Source organism: Rhamphochromis sp. 'chilingali' (assembly GCF_963969265.1).
Source record: "Rhamphochromis sp. 'chilingali' genome assembly, chromosome: 20".
NCBI classification, from domain to species: Eukaryota; Metazoa; Chordata; class Actinopteri; order Cichliformes; family Cichlidae; genus Rhamphochromis; species Rhamphochromis sp. 'chilingali'.
The window spans coordinates 20104764-20126855 of record NC_137947.1 but is presented as its reverse complement, the minus strand read 5'-3'; the positions used below and the strand labels follow the sequence as shown (position 1 = coordinate 20126855).

Here is a 22092-nt window from a genome sequence, read left to right as displayed (position 1 = left end):
TTTCTCTGAACCATTTTCCCCATCTTCTCCCCTTCGCCGGCTCCCCCTCCTCCCTCTCACATTCTCACCGTCGTTTTCTCCTCGCAGCTCTAAATGAAATGAGACCGCTGCAGTACTAACTGCTGACTTGGGCTAATGCACAATTTTGTAATAATGCCTATTCGTTTAAGTCACCCAGGAAACGCATAACTGTGACATTATTGTGCACAGTAGCCTGTTACCCTAACCCAGCGAGGCTTTCAGCATAGCCTGCATACCACCTTTCTCTAGTTCCTTACAGCTAATGAACATAAACAAAGTCTGGCATGAAATATCCGCTGTCATAATTGGCAATTTATTTATACACAGCATCCCAAAACTACACAGACTACTGAAGACTCAACAAAGAGGGTCCACGTCTAAATTAAATAAAAAAAGACATTGTAAACACGTCTCTAAATATGATTCTGCTGTGGTGCAGTTTCTCTATTGCCTGACAGGCTATATGCGGATTTACTGATCTCAACTCAACGAGCGCTTTTCGTGTAAAAACACACACACACATAAACAATCATGCCTAAATTTCTATTACTTAAGCTGACAGGTAAAGAGCTTTGTCACAATAAACCCCTTTTTAGCAATAGGCTTTTACTGTGATAATAAATCATACTATTCTGCTTTCATTCAACATGATGTCAGTGACCTCGGTCCTATCTCTGCAAGTGACGAAGACCAGTCCTGGGTGCTAAACTCCGCGCGTGCTACTCTTACATGTAGGAGCATTACACTAGAAATTTGGGGCAGATTCTCTTCAAGGTCAGCATAAGAGATCAAATTCCCTGGGGATGAATGCTAGACATGATAATGAAAGGAAATTAAGGAAATGTTACGATGCAGCATGAGCAACCAGGTTGGGAGTTATACTGTCTAATAAGTTGCATGGCACCAAAAAAGAGCCATCATGAGCTAATACCCAACTTTCTCTTCCAATTAAATCAAATAGTTCTATTTTTTTTCTTTCAAAAAGTAAGAGTAAACACACCCTGTTTGTTTCAGTTTTACAAACTGTACTGGATTTGCCCAATTGAGCAGGCTTTTTCCAACATATTGGATTTTTGGCAACCCTAAAGAGGATTTAGCCAGAGCCAAAGGGCCAAAGTAGTGTAATTGCATTTGCCTGATTACAATAGACATCTTTGTTTCTCAAATGGGCCTACATCACAAGAAAGTGCATAAATTTGTGCCAAAAAAAACTAACAAAAACTCCGAAAAGACCCATTCTAAGCCAGAAAAAAACCTGCTTAGGTGTGAACTGATCATCAAAACCATCTAGAAGTTCACTAATTCTTCTTCAGATTGCACAGTAATGTAATTAATATTTGTAGAACTTGAGTGCCAAGTCAAAGCTAAACAAAAATTTAGACCTGTATCAAATAATGTTTGATGTTTAATCATAAATAATGCCAGAATCATGTTTCAAACAATCCTTGCAGTGCACTTACTATAAATAAAAACGAAACACAAATAATTGTTTAATCACTTAATTGAAATACAGAGACAAAAATAAAACAACACCACAAATACCATTTTCCACAACTTCAGTGGTCCCTTCAGAATGATTTTAGTCTAATAAAAAACACTTCTGTGTGGTGATGTTGGCCATTGGTAATATTAATTGTTGAACTTGATGATCTGTCTTTTTCTGCTGAGCACCTGATGAATATGAACCAACTGAAAAATCAATTAAACTGTAGAGATTAGTTCATGACAAGAGTGCAAATGCTCACATTTTTTTAAAAGAACTAAGTAATGAGACAAAAATGTAAATCATTACTTAAGTTTCCTGAACTTTCTTAAAATGCTGTCTTCTTAATTTATTAAGCCCAACATCAAATCCATTGACTAGTGTTTAAATTTTTTTTTACATCTTCAGATTTTGAGTTTGCATAAAAAACCTGAAGTCAATTTATGAAAGCAAACTCTGGCCTTCATATTTCTGGACACTTTTGGAAGTTCTACTCAAGAATGAACACAAATGTTGGTAAATGTTGGGTACAAGTGGTATACCACAAGTAGTTTTTTTCCCTTATGAATTCCTTATTTCCTGAGACGTACAGTATATGCTAGTTTTAAATACTACTGATTTTCTCATTTAGTTATCTTGTGTTTTTTCATTGTGCTCCTCCTGTCTCATCTCTGTATGTCTTTTGTTTCCATTTATTTTATTTCCTGTTTTATTTTGGAAGCTGTTTGTTCTTCTTCTGTTTTGTTTTGCTTTATTTCCCCAGCTTGTTGTCTTGATTGTGTTCAGCTTCCCCACCTGTTTCTTCTTCTGTTTTCTATCTCCTGTGTATATATTGTGTTAGTCTTCCTTTGTCCTGTATTTCTTGTATTTCCTGAATTTGTAGTCCATGCAATTTCTGAATATTTGATGGTTTTTTGGATTTTGGACTTGCTTAGCTAATGCATTGCAGAGCACCAATCCACACTGACATGTGATTCTCTAGATCAGGGGTCTCGAAGTCCAGTCCTCGAGGGTCGGTGTCCTGATACTTTTTATGTGTCCCTGTTGCAAAACACCTGAATAAAATTAGTAGGTCATTAACAATCGTATAGAAGTTGACTGCATGCTGAAGTGGCAACCACTAACCCCACTCAAGTAAATTTAAGTAAATGTAAGTATTTGGAAAAATGTACTTCTAAAAGTACTTTTATTGCACCATGTTCATGCACTCATGAGCTGCTGTAACATGAATCAAATGGCTGAAGTGCCACCTTAGCATGCAGTCAAGTTCTGTAGAGTCTTGCTAAGTTCGAGACCCCTGCTCTAGATTTAAGAGCATTAAAAGCTCAGTTTGTGTTCAACTCCTGGATCCTGTTCTTGGGTCCACAAAACAATAAAAAAGTTTCTCCCCCGTAATTTCTCCTGCCTCCTAAAACTTTGGAACTTTGGTTTAATCTTATCAAACTTTGGATTTTGTTGTAAAACCAAAAAAGTTCAGTCTCATGCTAACATTTGAATACTTGACAGCATTTATGATTTCAGGTTTTGTGGTTCCATGCACAGCCTTACCAACAGTATGTCTGAGTAGAAAAACTGTCACCAGGAGCTTAGCTCAGCTGTCAAAAGTGTAAGCGGTCTCGTACGCATTAAAATAACTAGAACAAAATGAAAGTAAGTTACTAAGCTGTGAGCTGAACGTCTTGGAGCATTTTTTCAAGGTCGAGAGACTTTAATTGGTGTGAGCCATCTGGCCTGCTACAAAGCCAGTGGGCTCTGATTACAAAAGGTCAACTAAAGCAGGTACAGTAGTAATATGCCCAACACTAAACAGCCAAAAACATCTTGTAAGGTTCTTTATAATGGTAAACTACATATGGCAACTGGACTGTAAGTACAGAAAATAGGGAGTAAATGGGGTTACGAAAAGGCCAAGCTTGCCCCAGAGGCCAATTCGCCGTGAGCTGAACGCCACTGACCTAGATTAATACCAACCACAGCAGCACCAGGACTATTAAACACACCCCGGTTTCCTGTATCCTGCCTTTCTGTCTGTGTGTGAAATGATTCCATCTGTCAGTCTCAGCTGGGCTGTGAGAACATCGCTGAACGCTGCTGCACACACACACACACACACACACACACACACACACACACACACACACACACACACACACACACACACACACACACACACACTGTATGTATGCGCATATAGAGACAGACACCAAAAAACACAGACGTGTCGGATGGGAACTGGGGCCAAGGTGGGTGTCTGGCTGCATCGTGCCTCTAGGGAGGGGGTCTGAGAAAGTCTGCCCAGCATGAAAGGCTTGAGGATGGGGAGCCAGACATGAGATAGTGACAATGGTCATGGACATCATTCCAAATAGTCTTCATTTAAGGTTTTAGTCTCTCAATTCTGACTACTACCTGCACAGAACATTTAGTTTCAGGACAAACTGAAAGAACTTCTTTTTAATGACATTTTATCTCTATTCATTTCACCTCTGAGGACAGCCAAGCTTGTGGGAGTTCTTTTCAGCTTCTTTGTGAAATTACTAACTTGACAACATATAATTGCATACATGTGCACGCTTTCCTGCCTTTGTCTGTGTGCAGGCATGTGTGTGTGCACCTGCTTTCATGTATATAAGTGTGTATAAGTCAGGTCATACCAAGATGAAACCCCCATGCAAGGACAGAAGCCAGTATTCATACACCAGAGAGAAGAAACATAAAGAGCCAGCTATGAAAAAACAAAAAATCACCACCTGTGAGTAAAAGCATACAGAGATGAAACTGGAAGGGGGGATAAGACAAGGGCACAGACGGATTAGGAGTCATGACTGATATTCATAGAAAAATAAGGGACAGAGAGCTTAACTGTGAAGAAAAAGAGCAGAGAAGAGAAAGGTCAGGGATGAGGTTTAACCAAGGGAGAGAAGACACTGGCGAGTAAGTAAAAACTGGAACAGAAAAAACTATGTTCTTTGAGTTATTTGAAATATCTCACAAGCTCAAACTTCCCCTGAGGCTGAATTGAGCAGAAAGCATATAACCTTCAAGTTTATCATCATTTCACATTTCTGTACGCATTCAAATGAAAACGCTTTTCTCAGGGCACAAAAAAAGAAAAATGGTGTTAAAACACAGTCTAATGGGTAATATTTAGAATACCAGGACACAATGACTGGTGTCAGGAAATCCTGTATTTCGTTTTGTATGTGAATTTTATGAAAAAAAAAATTTGCTTCCAGCAATGCTGCACTGGCTCCATGTCTAACCTGGATAATGTGACTTCTCACTTTCTTTATATTTGACTATGCTGCCATTTTAAACAGCACATTCAGTAGAGCTGTAGGTATTACACGGAGCTCATGCGTCAGCAAAATCGCTGACAATGGCAATAGCAATGAACTGCACACCCCTCTCTCCTCATGGCACAAAACTTAATTATTGGAAAAATGTTGATCAGCTAAAAAGATGCTTGGAGGTAGATCAGCATGTCAGATATTTAGTTTAAGAATAAAAGTGAAGAATAAAAGTACGTGGAGCTTAGATGTATGTGATGTCAAGAGTTTGTTAAAGCTGCCTTAAAAGCCCAGCAACACCTATTTCCAACCTCACGAAGAGTCCCGAGGGGGGTACTCACAGAGGACTGAGTAGGAGTGACCAAGTCTGTGGATTTTCTCTGGCTCAGTGAAACATTAACCCACAGTAAATCCTTTTTGTTCAGGACCAGGAATCAAACATCTCTACATGGGGGGGAAATCAAACATGTCTTTGTGCGAACAAGCTGACGAGTTGAAAAGCCAACCGTCCCACTGAGCACCTCAGCAGCACAGAATCAAAGCGTTAGCCTCTGGCTCGCCAAACATTGATGATATCCATATTCATACTGACAACAGTTAAGGTGATAAAACTCCATCTATCAGTTCCGCCATTTGTCTCATCAACAATGTGATCAATAAGAAGATAATAGCCCATTTTTCATAACAGAAGCTTTAGCTCTCCATACAGCAACAAGTAGATAACTTATCTTATGTGACAATGTGTAAGCATGTGTGTGTGTGTGTGTGGGGCTGATGCTCCGCAGGAGCTAAACTGCTGATACCCACTGCTCATTTAAATCAAGGAGAAGTGCATCCTCTCACTTAACAGTGTGCTTTAGGAGTCAAATGGTTTCATGGATATCAGCCAGATTTTTTCCGCCTGGAATCCTGCCAGTATTTATGCAAGTAAAGAGGCTGTTCAATGCATGAAAATGTGCCACGCAGAAAGCAATAATCTGGACTGGATAGCTAAAATTATGGCATTAAAAAAAAAGTAAAAATATAAATTTGGAATTTTATTGTTCTGTTGTCTGAAGCACCCACTCAAAGACAAACACAGATAAATATTACAGTGAAAGTGTAAAATTAGAACAACCATCAATTTGTGGATTTAAATCAAGAAAATAGTTCAAGTCACTAGGGCTGTGCAACTGAGCCTTTAATCACTTAAACACCCTGTCTAAGGAGCTTGCCATCTAGTTACCTAGCTTTCCAAATCAAAACCCTTTGTTCCTTCTTAAATGACTCATAACTGAAATTATATAACAGTGCAAACAAAATGCCAAGGATGAGTAGATAGACCCTAGAAAAAAGAATTTTTTTCTCAGTGTCACATTTTACCTCACTAATGTTGCAAAGCACATTAGTCTAAAAACCCTCCAGAGATAACGACAAGTTAGCCATACTCCCTAAAAATAGTGTCTTGGAGGCTGTGCTAAGAAGGTTGGATCATCTGTGATGGTTCAAAAAGGTAGGTAGTAAACTGCTGTTGTTCACAGTCCTTCACATGATCACTGAAAAAAAACAGAACTATTACTTCAGATTCCATTGCAATTTACAGGTAATGAGTATATTATATGCTTATAGGCATATTACCAAAACCATATGCTGGAAATAAAGATGTCTATATTTTTCAGGTCAGTGCAGACATGGCTTAAACCTAGTGTATCATATATAATACATGAGTTTTTGAATTTTCTGGCAATTGTTTCATGGTTTGTGGGTAAAACATAAAGTAACAATAATGACAGGAATATATATATATATACACATCTATAATTTTTAATATTTTTTTTTTTTATTTTGGAGAAAAATGTGGGAAAACTGCCTCAGATTCAACTTCATCTTTTACTGTTTCATGTTGACACAATGCAAAACCTAAAGGGCAGAAAGAACAACTAGATAAAACACTTCAGAAGCCGATGAATCTCCAGTGAGATTCCTGGCACTTCTGGCTGGCTACTGCAAAGAAAACAAGGAGCCGATGCCTCGCAACAGTGCTACCCAACCAGAACCCCAAGGGCCCTTTCTTAAGGACTAAGAGCCTTACTCTGCCACACAGCATCAGTAAGCTTGTAAAATAAGCTGTTACACTTTATATGCATCATAACCATTGCAATAATACATAGCAGATGCCTGATTTTCACAAACAGATTTCCCTAAGGGTTTTTTTTCCTGGGTATAAGCCTGTTCTTTGTCTTTAGATAATGTCCACACTTCCATAAAGACAGAATGGAATCTTTTATTAGAAAAAAACCCCACATTCAGTTAATAAAATAAGCTGTCACACCTTCTACTGCTATTAGAAGTAACACTCAAAAAGTGTGCATGCATGCTGAAAGTATACGTACTGCACTACTCCAGATTAAAATATCCTATTAGCACGCACATTTGCAGAGCCATTAGCATTTAAAAATGCAGGCGCTGCGCTCCTTTCAAAATGCCATTTTTACTCTGCTGCGAGGAGAGTTCTCCAGTTGTCATAAACAACTTTCTTTTTTTTTTTTTTTATTCAAGGACCTTTTCAAATGTCAGGGCCAATCAAACACAACACGACAGGTCTCTGGGTGGAAAAAAAAATACAGCTCAGAGGGCAGAGAAGAAAGCGGACTTATCATGCATATTCATGTCGTAGGAAGGTTCAATGACTGCTGTCTCTGAGAATTGTGAGCAGTGGCAAAAAAGGTTTGTCTGTTAAGAGACAGCTGAAAAAAGTAAGCTTTTAACTCTTTCCACCCCTTCGACCACCAAGTCCAAATGTCAGTGTCAAAGAGCCACAATGGCCAAAGCATTGTGTGCCCCCATGAGTGACTTTCAAAACCCAAACTCCATCTTTTTTTTGTCCCTTTTCTCCTCGTCAGCAAATTTGGACAGAAAAGTTTTCTCTGTGAAGTAGTGCTCAGCAGAATGGCAAACAAACAGAGCCATCTCTCCACTGGCCAGGGCCCACTTCAGCACTTTAGACATCTCTTTCAGTTTACAGCTTGCCTAAATCAGCAGGATGGATCCTCCTGACACAAGTCTATGTCAGCTGCACTGGAATAGGGTCTCTGCAGAGACACAATGGAGCTTGCTTCCTCCCCCCTACTCCTCTTTATGCCACCTCCCTCAAGAGACAGGAGAGAGCGATTAAGAAGGAACGGGGAAGAAAAAAAAAGCGAAGAATTTAAATACAGTACATGTGCCTGCACTTTCAGCCTGTGTGTATATGTGTGTAATCTGCAGGAAACTTCACCAGCTAGGAGTGCGAGAGCTGAACGCCCCACTGGTATTCTCCTCTCTATCTGTTCCTGTCTTTCTCTCTCCTTCACTTCCTGCCTCTCTTCATTAGTCTCTGTCTATTCTCTTTGGCTCCAGCGAGGCACAGTCATCCAGGAGGACATTATTAGCTGTCAGCATTAACAACCAGCGTAGCCACTGCAGAAGCAGAGTCAGTTTCTTAAAAAATGCTCGCAGAAAGCTTCTTCTCTGCCCCAGTGAGCAGAGCAGGCAGTCAGGACAGCCTGCTGTGTGCAGATGGTGCTTTGTGTTTGCTAGTTCCTGCAAAAGTGACACGCAGACACCAATCGCAAAAACGCACAGCGACTTGCACACCTAGCTGGAACCTGGTACTACTATTCATTCCTAATCCTCTGTGGTTTGCATGAAAGTTAATGGCAGGTGTTTAAAGCTCCGGCTATGCCAAGTGAGGGAGGGGAGGTAAATGGGAGAAGATCAACTCTTTTTTTTTTTCTCCGCTGGCACACACACACACACTTTTCCATGTTGAAAAGGTGTATTACAGTCCTGTTAGATCTCCAAAGTATGACCCTTCATCCATTGTTATCCTTCCCCTCCTCATCCTGTCTTACTCTGGCATAATGTCCATGAATGCAGTTGAGAGTAATTAGGACTTCTATGGAGGAAAATAGACAGTCATTAAGAAGGAACAGTGAATCCACAGTGTGATAGTTCGTGCCAGGTGGGAGGCTATTACACAGCCAAGCAAGAGTTAGCAAACTCCCTCGATCATAAATATAAGGAAGAGCAAACATCCACCACTGCTCTTCCACTGCTGCCAAGAGCTTTCCTACAATCATATAATGAGTTAATAATTTAGAGAAATGCTCATCTCTTTCCTCATCACATATTGTGCCACATTCACTATAATATAGGCTTCAGTCACCCCCCTTGAAAAATCTAGAGTGTGCTTATTAAAAGGCTCGAATGATGTTACAGACTCCTAGGCACACATGTTTAATGGAGCCCTAATCAACATGGTGCAGTGGTCAGGCTTTTTCCTTTTTCTTAATATATTATTCTGCACAGGGCAAAACTCATTCAAATTCTAAAACAAATATCCAGACTTTTTCTTTAATCAATCAGACATAGATGCAGAGCATGTACTGCACACTCTTCATTATGGAGAGTGCAGTGTACCTCACTTAAAAAGAAACACAACACTGCTCGAAACGCCTTATATTATTTAATGTTGAATGGGAAATACAACAACCAGATCTGTTGGGGGTTTTTTTCTTTTATTGGGGGAATACAGAGTTCACCGTACACTGTCTTCCTACAAATGCCTGTCTTTCTCCTGTTTTCCTCCACTGCTCTCCAAGTTTTTTCTGTGTCTATCAATCAGCTTTACATTCCCCTCATCTGCCATCTTTTTCTCTTTTCTTCACCTCTGTCTTTTTCTAGAAATGCGAAAAAGCCACATATACTACAGAAAAGACGAAACATAACCCAGTATTCTGTTTTGTAATGTCAGGATTTAAAAAATTAAGGAATTTAGACATATGAGATAGAAACAGCGGCTCTTATTCATTATTTAGAGCCCTGTACTTCATTAGAAAAATGTAAAGGAAGTGATGTTACATCAAAATTAACACAGAGAGCTTTTTTGCTTTTTTTTAGCAATAATTTAAATTTAAGTCGTCCCAGACTTTAAGTTGTCTCTGCATGATTGTCATCCTCTAAGTCTCCGTCATTGTTCTACTCTGTCACAACTTCAAACTTTATAGTAAGTTTAGATTCGATGGCGATCAGTGAGAGCACACTGAGGCGCTGTTGAGTCTTTTACGTTTAGTTACAGCCAAATTCAAAAACATATGAAGGGCTACAAACACGTATGGGAAAAGCTGTTTTGAGATGTTTTAGAGATGTATCCTGTTCATTCTGTACAAAGCATCAGAATTGGGTCATTTCCTTTGCAAAGTTATGATCTAAATCAGACCGGTATAAGCACACGGTGCATCAGCTAGTTTATGAGCATGAATATTCACATCCTCAGCTTCCATGTGCAGTAGAATCCCAAATTTTCACTAATGCTGCCAATCTGTGGTATAAACAGGCACCTCACTTGTCAATATTGAGGTTAAATGTTTCTACCGCCTAAAGATCCATGCCTTTCAGTGTTACTTGTGCTCGGTAGATTCATCTGCAAACACTTTAGGCTTCTTGGTGTGCTGCAGTTCACCTTTATATGACTGGCACACAATGGGAACACTCACTGCATATCTTGTGATCAAGCTGATCTATAAGTGAATTATCCCATGTTCACAAAGAGACGAAAAGCAGTGAGTGGATCCATGTCGGCCTTTTGTCACTTTGAATATGCTTAAAACACGGTCCCAAAACTGCGCCGTGAATTTTAAGACAGCACAGCTTGGGAAAACAGTTCTGCTGCCTCTTGGCATGCATTGCATTTTCCATCCATATCAGAGGATATGTCATTAGGAACATCCATTATTGCACATAATTTCCACAAAGTGCTTTAGATGCATCTGCATGGAAACTACAGCGTGTGAATATAATGTCCACTTTAATGTTGTTAAAAAAAAATCATTTTTAAAATCTAAAAGTACAAAACACATAAAAACTGCAAAGGTCAAAGAAACTTTCTGCATCTTAGCTGCGTCCTTATATACTGTTGACATCCACCAAATTCAGAGATTAAGCTGCACATCGATTAAGGGATTTTTTTTTAAGTGAGACTGCAGCCCATTATACTGGCCCGTCATATTACTTACATATCATATGCCTGGCTTCGACAGTTTTTAGGATCTATGTTTAAACTGCCAAGCATGGCCAGTACGACCTCAGGCAGGCTTTCCCGAGTGACTCCGAATTGGTACAAAGCCAACAAATCTTTCAACTATTTTTCCCCTCCCCACGAATCCAAAATTAATGTAAGCTAGCAAGTATGTGAGAGATCAGAAGTAGAGTCTGAACTGAACTGAAAAATTGCCTGCTGTATTTCTGTGACTATATATGCTTTTTTCTTTTCACCCATTTGCTGAATCAATCCCTCACATACAGTGGATGAAAGATAAGATGTGCTGCCTCTGCCCTTTTTGTCCAAACTTGTTAATATGCTTAGTAAGAAAAGAGTCAAACTTTAAATTGATTTCAGTTAGTTGGAGATCTAAGTGATCAGTCTGGTTTCACCTTAAGTGCTTTGAGGTTACTGTTGTTGTGCTTTGGCACTATTAAAATAAAACCAAACTTGATTAAATTGAATTGAACTTAAAAACATGTCAGTAACTTCATGCTTCAGTGCCACTCTCCACTACTGCATCTCTCCCTCAAGCTTCTGAACTAGCTTGGTGTTCACCTTCCCGGTTCCAGCGGCTAAAGAGCACAAATCAAAGTTAACATGCAAGTGCAATGATCAGATCATTTTTTCACAAACACAAAAACCACTAACAAAGTGTCTTTTTCCCCATTGACGGAGAATATATAATCTTATATAATCTTCTTACACTTTTTCACCATTTAGAAGATGACATGTCAGAAGGTTGTTAGTGAGAGAGCATAATTAACCTCCTAAGCAACAATCACGAGTGGAGGCAGGTTATTTGGATCTCTGATTATGAAAGGCAGTAGGCCCTCAACTGATAAGGAAATTGCGAGCTTGGTTTAAGAGGGAAAACTAATCTGTGAAAGGGGGATTGGCATGGAAAGATTGTATTTTATGAGTAATATTCTGTGTAGGAAAATACAAACATGCTCTTGACTGGTTTCAAAAATAAATAAATTTTTTTTTAAAAACTTACTTTTGGACCCCCAAATGGTCCAAGCCCCTAAACACATACCCAGTTTGCCTTATGGATGATGCAGCTCAGCTTTTTATAGTTAATAGATAAAAAAGCTTTTGACTTTCAGGGCAGTATGAGCATTTACATCATAAGCAGGAAAGTTAATTTCTGTACATACACCATGCATTCATATTCAGAACGCAAACATTTGAGAATCTAATCCATTTCATTCCAGTAGGTATAGGCTCTTCAGTGTTTGGAGGGTATGTTAACAAACAATCTACTAAAACACATGCAGAGTGTGAATCGTGAAATATGCATGCTTCAATAATTGTTTACTGCATGTCATATCTCTATTGTAATATTAAAAATATGTTATGAAATATTGCAGAGTTAAACTCCACCACCAAAGACTCTTTGTAGTCTTTGTGTTTCCATTTGAAAATCTACATAGTAGTCATGCAATCACTAGAATAGCATCCAAATATCAAAAACAGCCGCTATTGACCCTGTTAAGTACTGTAAATGGTAAATGGCCTGTATTTATATAGCGCTTTACTAGTCCCTAAGGACCCCAAAGCGCTTTACATATCCAGTCATCCACCCATTCACACACACATTCACACACTGGTGATGGCAAGCTACATTGTAGCCACAGCCACCCTGGGGCGCACTGACAGAGGCGAGGCTGCCGGACACTGGCGCCACCGGGCCCTCTGACCACCACCAGTAGGCAACGGGTGAAGTGTCTTGCCCAAGCACACCACGACCGAGACTGTCCAAGCCGGGGCTCGAACCGGCAACCTTCCGATTACAAGGTGAACTCCTAACTCTTGAGCCACGATCGCCCCATGTAGTCTTTCTTTACATGCGAAGAAGCAGAATAAGGTCATCTACAAAAACAGGAAAAACTACAAATGGCACAACAAAATCTAGATTTTCTAGTGGAGCTGCTACGGTAGCTCCAGCTTAGTATGGAAGTACTCTGTGTTTGGGATGGACGATCAAGGGGCAATAATTAATTCAAAAAAGGCAAAATGCAATATGCTTTCAGTCCAAGGGAGGAAACAGATCCAATTTAGGAAAGCACTTAAAATAATGACATTTGGATCTTTTTATAGAATTCAAGCTGAGTAAGTTTCAGTCCATATTAACAACATCCAAAGTATTATTTACCATTTTGTTTGAGGCCACTGACACTGCTATTGTGAAATTCAAAATGTTCCATAGGCTTATAGTAACATTAGTAGGCTACTCAGCAACTATCTTAACACTTCAGTCTGTTTCCTATCACTTTACCATATATGCTGAAATGTTCGTGTTTAAGTAGCTACTTTTTTTTTTATGTAGTAGCAAATTGGGTATCCAGAATTGTATTAATCCTTTTTTTTTACCAATATTAGTCCTGTTGGTAGCGATTATTACATTTATGGCATCGTGACATTCCTAATATGATCCCAGACATCCAGAAATTACGCAGCATCTCTCAAAAACAGTACAAGCAACAATGCACCTCAGTGATGGCATCACTTTGGATTTAATGTGTAGCTTTTGGCAACACTATGATTCTGCAGTTTTGCGTTTGATTGTCTCAATTAAAAATCTTAATGCTTTCAAATACAGCAGTGGGCTAGAACTTGCTTATTTCCTGGCTGCTGCATTAGCTAAACTGCAATTCAAATACATTATGTGGAATTGGCTAAGCTTTCAAAGAGGCTTGTAAGACGCCAGTGTTGCAGGACCAAAGTAAAAATAAATAAATAAAGAATACACCCATGAGAGTATGGGGAGGGGGGAAAGGGTTTGGCTGTACATAAGAGCAACCACTGAGGATGTTTTCCTTTCTCCATACTGTGTATATCCTATCAGTGGTGGCAGACAAGAGTGCATGGCACCCACATGTACAAACAGCGAGTCAGAGAGCGCAGCGACTTTTAAGCACACTGAGCAAACAGGTCTTATCAGCGAGGAGAATCAGACACCTGCTGCTGTCTGCTGCAGTCCACATCCACTCTCCCAAAACTATCCTTGACAAGCAGAAGGAAAAAAACGACACACTCAGAGACACAGCACAACAGCACAGGGAGAAAGCAGGTGCAGAAGATTTGCAAAATGCACCAATTAAACTAAACACAGCAGATTTTTAAATGTGTGTTCTTTGAGAAAAAACTATTACCAGGCAGCAGCAGTTGTTAACATAGCACAACAGTTGCTCAAAGAATAATTAAAGTACAACTGTTCCCTCATCATTGTAATGCCTCTCAAGTGCTCAGCCCTCGGTTTGCAAAGTGCACTACATCACAGCGCAATCTTTGTTTTCAGCATCAAAGCCTTAATGCAATCTGAGGATTGAGTTGTAAGATGTCTAAAGATCTGTGTCACATGCACTGAGGTGCAAAAAAACTTTTGTTGTTGTTGTGTATTGTGTTGGGGGGGTTTTTGTTTGTTTTTTTAACATGCAAATTTCAACTTCAAACTGTGACGAAATAAACTGAACTGGATAATTAGCTGTAGTTGATTTTTTTTTTTTCAAACAAAACTCGCATAAAGAAAATCAAAACCTAGACTTATCCGATAAAAGATTAATTGCAGTCATGCTCAAAGAGACCTGTGGTATAGTTGGTACATTTTCAGCCTCTTGCAACTGGCACAGTGCAATTTCACACCCGTTACCCCCTCTCCACAATGCACAGCAAAAAAATCACATGACAGTACAATCCTCTCAAACCAACCTACGGGAAGTTTTAGGGAGCCGTTAGTACTCTGGCTATTATGGGAATTGTCAGAAGAGCTCACAAGAGCTATTCCAGCAGCATCTAAATTACTGTGTTAAATGGAGAATTAGGCTCTGAGAATATGATTAACCAATTGTAATTGCTTTGCTTCTGTGACTTCAAAACAGGCAGTCGATGCATGATTATGATTTTCCTTTTGCTGTTGTTGTGCTTCTAGCTGTTCCTCTTTACAGAGTAATCATATCAACAACGGGACATGGATATAGTTCAAGTAAGTGCTCGCTTTCTTAATAAACAAAACATGCGACCTCTGTCCAAAGAAAAGCAAATGCCAAATAAGCGGGCACATGCCAGTAAGAGCAGCTGTGCTTTCAAAGACTATCATCTTTTCCTGCTCTGGTGCACTTGCTCCCCAGTTTGCATCTCAACTCTCCAGCATGGTATAACACAGCGGAGACACACAAATAAGTCCCTACACAAGCATGTTGCACAGCAAATCAGCCATATACAACGGTGCTCAGTACAAGCACAAATCATGTTCCTAATCACAGTACAGTGACTCCAGCAGTCACCAGGGAATATCTGTTGAGGCAAATGAGACTCCTGTTTTCCAGTACAAACACAGGCGCACAGGCACATCAACACCGAGCGCTACCATGAAGCACAAGCTGTGTCTGTGTGTGTATGTATGTATATATCATAAATATTAAAACGGTGATTTTGCATTTTCTTGGCATTTTCCCCTTCAGCGATGAATCAAAAGGCCTGATAGGAGCTGCCATGTACACTCTGATGCTGCCTGTGATGCATTTGCCTTGAGAGGCCAGCTTTCATATCTCAACACACACAGTCCACAAAGACAACAGGAAAGTAAGTTCAACCACCACCACAACTCCCCCATCAGAGCTGAAGGTTGGCAGATGAGGGGAGAGATAGGGAAAGGCAAACGGGGAGGGTGGTGCTGCAGGTGGGACTGAAGGAGCTGGGAAAAACAAAATCAGAATATCTGAAACTCCACATTATCTGATTCAAAGCAAGCCGAATTAAATGTTCGGCTAAATGTAGCGTTTAAAATGCAAACCCTGGGATCTGGAAGGGTGCAGGTCATGGCCTGCACATCATTAACAAAGGTCTTTTCTCCGCAGGAAGGCTCCACACTAAGTTTCCTTGCCTGTTGTGACAATGCCCAAGGGGGTAGAGCAGATGTCCGTTGCCAGCAGCACATCTGCATACAGCCTCTTATCCCCACCCCTTCACTGGCCAGACAATGGAGCCGCCCTCCTCGTCCTCCTCCTCCACTTGAAGCTTTCTTTCACTAGAGCCTCCAAATGCAGTTTTTTTAAAAAAAAGAAAAGGGAGTGAGAGTTATGAGAATCAGTGCCTACTCTGTGCTTCTCAAAATTAAAAAATAGAAGGACCATCCTCTGTGTGAAAATGTGCAGATGCTCATATAGATATCTGATTGAGTGATTAACTTATTTGGCACTCACTAATTAGTATGCTACAGCTGATTAGAGATGTCCAAACTGATGCCAGGAAGAACTGCAAAATAGGCCTGCACCAGTACTAAACTTTTAATCAAACTCCTTCCGTGCATGTTCTTCCTGGTTTCGGATGAAAAATGAAAAAAAAAAAAAATCTATCAATGCAATTTTTTAAATTTTATTTAAAGCACTCATAGCTGATCTTGATTGGACGTTTAATGAATGTTCACCGTTACCTTTTAATTGCCCAGCCTCATTAGGAACTTAATAAAGCCAATTTCCACATCACTATGAAGTGGAGTATCGGCTAATGTCTACTCCCACCCTCCCTTGTCTCTCCTTGCTGATGGCGCAGGGACACATGGACAGCGATGCGAGTATAGCTTTCAAAACTATACCCCGGTGGAGCACACACCGACATATTTTACACCACCTTTGCAATAATCTTGAATCCTACCTCGACTGGATGTTTACTGAGAGTTCAAACGTCGGCTTTGGGGGCTCCAGAAATAGCATCGCAGGCTACGCATTTCAAATTCGCTTGTTATCTCGGATTTAGATAATGATCCACCTTTAGATGACATAAAAACTTAATCCTGAACGCAACGGGACAATCTCCGGCGCAGGGAAACGGTGCCTGGTGTCGGTTTTTACGGGGGGAAGTAGCCTCGGCTCTCGGTGTGCCTGGTTATCCTGCTGTTTACTTATACGGTTCATAAACACTCCTATTCTTTTCCTCCTGCCAGAATTGAGAGGTGTGTATCAGTTTGCTTTTCCTTTTTTTCCCCTCTCGCTTTTTGAGTGAGGCGGAGCCTTTGCCCACTTCTCCCTCACACACACACTCACACACTCACACACACTCAACACTCTACACGCGGGCCCGCGCGCGCACAGCACAGATGAGAGGCTCTCCTTCCAGTTGATATAGATGGGACAGTAGGAATTTTCGAGAAAGGCGATTCAGACTCGACTATTATTCAGTACATTTTCCTTCGTAATGTTAAGCCTCGGTTACTACAGTTAAATATGTTTGGGGGGGGCTTGTATTCATTGTCTTTTTCTTTGTTGTTTGTATGGTTTGTCTGAAAACTCTTGTCTTCTTACCACCAGCTCCTTTCAAACTTATTTATTGAACGTCTGAATTGAGATGCAGCAATGATTCCTTGTAATATCTTCTCCGACCAGTACAGAGACAATATATACAAATCTATACAGTGTCTCTAATACTAATTTAAGTACAGCTTATTAGTGTGCACAGGGTTTTAGTCTGAGCAGATAGACAGGATAAGCAAGTGTTATGTTCAACTCACATTGCTATTTTGTTACCCTAAAAATAAATAAATAAAATGAACAGACATTAATGCCTCACCTTTACAGCCTACACAAACAAAATGAAGCATAAGCAATCTATCATGACCTGATATATATATATATATATATATATATATATATATATATATATATATATATATATATATATATATATATATATATATATAACACCCAGCACGCCCCTGCGGGCGGTTTATCCTTCAAGCTCGGGTCCTCTACCAGAGGCCTGGGAGCTTGAGGGTCCTGCGCAGTATCTTAGCTGTTCCCAGGACTGCGCTCTTCTGGACAGAGATCTCCGATGTTGTTCCTGGGATCTGCTGGAGCCACTCGCCTAGCTTGGGAGTCACCGCACCTAGTGCTCCGATTACCACGGGGACCACCGTTACCTTCACCCTCCACATCCTCTCGAGCTCTTCTCTGAGCCCTTGGTATTTCTCCAGCTTCTCGTGTTCCTTCTTCCTGATATTGCTGTCATTCGGAACCGCTACATCGATCACTACGGCCATCTTCTTATATATATATATATATATATATATATATATAATGCTCAAAATAACATAATACAACATGCCTGGATAATGCTAACAGTGTTAGTCACATAACAACTAACTGACAAGACTAACAGCCTGTTAGTATATATAATTTTTAAAGTAATAGTATATACTATTAGTATATTCTAAGATGGTCACACACTGCACAGATATTTAATCAAAAACAGAATTATATTCTACAAAAAATATATATAATATGGCCCAAATTTCTAAATTGTTATGCTAGTAATTTGCCAAAATTCAACTAGCAGACCTAACATTAGCTTACCCAGATGGTGCTTTTATATGGTGTAATGTAAAATGTGCTTCATGGCTAGCACTTGAGTACTGCTTAACTGGGGGGTTTTAACTAAGTAAAAAAAGAAAATAATAACATACATATACTATTATTAGCCAAATACCACCAATTAAAGTAATACATGGAATTTTAACTCAGATGCTTATGTGCAGGTTTAAACTGTCACCTGTGTTATACTGCATAAGCCCATGCACTCTAAAATCAGTGTCCTCAGTCATGGTGGTGCAGATACTTTAAGCTACTATTAACTAAATAATTAAAGCACCTTGAGGCGACTTTTGTTGTGATTTGGCGCTATATAAATAAAATTGAATTGAATTGAATTATTGTTGCTGAAACAACTGATTGGTTATATTTTACTTATAGTTGTAAAAGTATGTCAGTAGGATTCAGCTGAGGAAGCACAGTGACCTTTTTGGATGGTTCTGGAACCCCAGGGCATGTCCATAACCCTAATGCTGAGTGTACTTCAATTATGCTAATCATGCTAGCCAAGCTTTCTAATAATAACAGCCTACTTGAATTTAAAAGTATTCTCATATAAAAACAAATTTTAAAAAAGTTAGCAAACCCGAGCTAACACTTGTCAAAATACTATCTGATGCCTAAATTCTAAAACTAACATAATACAACATGTTATGTTATGTCAGTAGTTTGCCAGATAATGTTAACTCCCATAACTAGCATTAGCCATAACCTATGGTGCTTTTCCATGTTATATAAAATATGGCTGACAGCTAAGACTTTGAATTTAATTAATTAATTTGAATTAAATAAAAAGAATATATAAATTAGACCTATTAACATACAATAAGATTAGCCAAATGCCCAAATACCATCCATGAAATTGATAAATGTATTCTAGCTCAACTGCTTAATGCACAGGTCAGAAGTATCACCCGTATTATATTACATAACCCCTTTTACACTATTTAAACACATTTAGCTGTAGGCATTAGCATAATACTGATTGATCACTTGAGATAAGCTTCACCATTCTCTTTGTCCGTGAAGTGCAGTTTAAAACCAATCTTATTTAAACAACATTTTGATTAACTGTCAGGTTAACCACATTTCATATTAAGCTGCCTCCTTTTGTTTTTATCTGAAATCCATAAACATATTAGCTTACACATAGTTGATATCAGCTCTGGGCCAACAATTAAGTAAAGAAACTTGTAATTTAGTGTTATATGATGTGATAGATAGATGAAATGCAAAGATTTTTGTTCTTCGTGCCACAGGTGCAGATAGCAGCAACTGCAGCTGTTCTTTCATGTCAAAACATGCAGCGTATATTCCTTTTTAGTTCCAGTCCCTGCAGTACAATTATTTTAGACCCTCGATTCACTCACACATTAGTGCCAGCCATATAACACGGCACAGATGGCGGAGAGCATGGTTGGATTTCCCAGTCACTTCAGTCTCTGCATAGTTTTCCAGCACGTCCAGTAGAGCTCTCCACAAAGACAAAGAAAACCACCTCAAGCAGCAGACGAATCATTTCCATACTTTCTGTTTGTATCTGCTGTACCATGTATCCTGCATGTGTGGTCCCAGGCCTGGGGGGTTTTGGCCCTGTCCTGAGACCATCCTTCCCTGTGGTCATCTTGTCTCCGGCACAATGTAACTACTGGGCAGAAACCCAAACACTCCAAAGACCATCACTAGCCAACAAGGGACACCAATAGAAGCATATGTTCACAGCGCAAAAAGAGGGGAAGGGAGGATAAAGAAACAGAGAGTATTTGTTAGCCACAAATATATTTAGAAGCTAATGACATATTACATCATTTAATGATATCAAATGACATGCGTAATGAAGTATGTAAGACCCATACATTAATGTGCTTTTATTAGACATATGTGGCAGCATCATCTGTTATCTCTGTGTCATTTTGAAGGCAAAGGGTGATTAAAATCAGCTTTTTTGTGACAAATTAAATCCTGCAAAATGCAATGTTTGCTAATCATGAGCTGATCCTCTTTTGTGTTTACTGCAGTTTACATAGTTAAAGCCCTTGCTGTAAAAACAAATATGCAAAGGCTTTATTTGCCAAAGCACATCTGAAAGTAAAAACAACCATTAGGAACTGTGCAACTGTGTGGTTCGATCCACGGCTCCTCCAGTCTGCATATCAAAGTGTCCTTGGGCAACATACTGAAGCCTCTGATGCATTTGTCTGTATGTGAATGCATTATAGGTAAAAAAGTGTGTAAAGGATATATAAAATGCGTTGTGAATGAGTGGATGCGGCTCATAGAGTACAAATGCACTATTTATATATTGATAATAATTGAATATGTCTAATTGTAGAAAAATTGATCAGTGCTATCTTCCACATTATTGAAATATTCACCACATTTGGTTTGATACAATATTATGATTTGCCTTTGTTTATACAGTAGTTGTTAGAGGATGTCAGTCAACACACACACACACACACACACACACACACACACACACACACACACACACACACACACACACACACACACACACACACACACACACACAGAGTTATAATCTATTCACTGTACAGTGGGTATTGGAGAGGATCAGTGGTGTGCGACTGCATATTTCTGCAGAGAGACATTATTTCTTCCCTCAGTTCCTCCTGGCAGAGATCTGAGTGTTTGACCTTTTTAAAATGCAAAGCGATTCTTCTACTCCAGAGAGTGAACGGGAGGCTCATGATTGTGCTACTAAATTTGAGGGACTTAATGCAGTAACTCAAAGAGAGGGAGAGCTGTTCTGCACCTGCTGAATTCTGACTTGGTTATGGGGATACAATAACACCTCCAAGGGTTATGTTAATCTTTAAAGGCGGGTTATTCTTATGCTGCTTCACTCTTTACCTCATTTGAATGAATATTTCACTGCAACCTTGACTCAGTCTCTCATGCTTAAATCACCTTATTGCATAGCATTTCCTTTTACTGGCTCTTGATGCTGTGTGCGTACTATAATACTTGGCTCTTTTGATTTATATGTCTTCTAATATCAACATAAACTGTGAAGATCTTTATTCATTCAGTCCATGCATCCAATATGTTGCTATTCAAAAATAACCTTGTATAAATCAGTGTGCATAACTCCGCTACTTTTACACTGGCTACATCATTTACATCTTTCGTCCTTCCCGAGGAGGAGAAGTGCATTTAATTTAAGTTCAACTTCACCACTAGAAGACTTTATCCACAGCTAAAATGTGGAGATCATGTTAAATTGAGATTTTAACAACTTGTGACACATTCCACACATTGTAATGAGCGGCTCATGGCAGTGTAATTTACATTTGATAATAATGTCAGATTCATGGGAATATGCCATTGTACATTTAGTAGACACACAGTGAAGCAGTTTGTGCTTTTTAGATGGCACAAAATCTCATGATAATAACAATGGCCACACTCACATCTAATTATATTTCTCTGCATTAAGGCTTCTGTCATATCCGTTAAAGGACATAAGAATGCCTTCATTGCCTCATATTTATGCCTTCAATAGAATGCAAATGAGGCAGATTTACCCGTTTGACTGGAAAATAAGTGTGAAAACGGTTAATTAGACTTGTTGTGAGGTCTGCAGCAGGAAATAGAATGCTGTGATTATGAGATGTTGAAGCAGTTTTCAGGGCTGACTATATAAACAGTTACATACAGTATGCGGCGGGGCTGAAAGCAGGAAGTTACACAGGCTCTCTGTCGGAGCAGAAAATAGAATCTCCGTATTTTAGCTGTGTCACTTTGCTCTTCCTATGAGAAGACTGAGGCAGCCTTCACTTGTTGACATATTTTTGATCAGCTTCCTGTATGAATGACCCCCTTTTGTTCAAGTATGAAACACTGCAT

At 39.4% G+C, this 22092-nt stretch overlaps 1 protein-coding gene across 1 annotated transcript in view; it reads right to left on the bottom strand.

The window, feature by feature from the left end:
* ctbp2a (C-terminal binding protein 2a) overlaps nt 1-16837 on the bottom strand; it is an 82405-nt gene extending 65568 nt beyond the window's left edge. The window contains exon 1 of the mRNA XM_080868737.1: nt 16514-16837. The gene's annotated coding sequence lies outside the window, so the exon portion shown is untranslated. The remainder of the gene's footprint in view (nt 1-16513) is intronic.
* Nucleotides 16838-22092: the final 5255 nt, after the last annotated feature.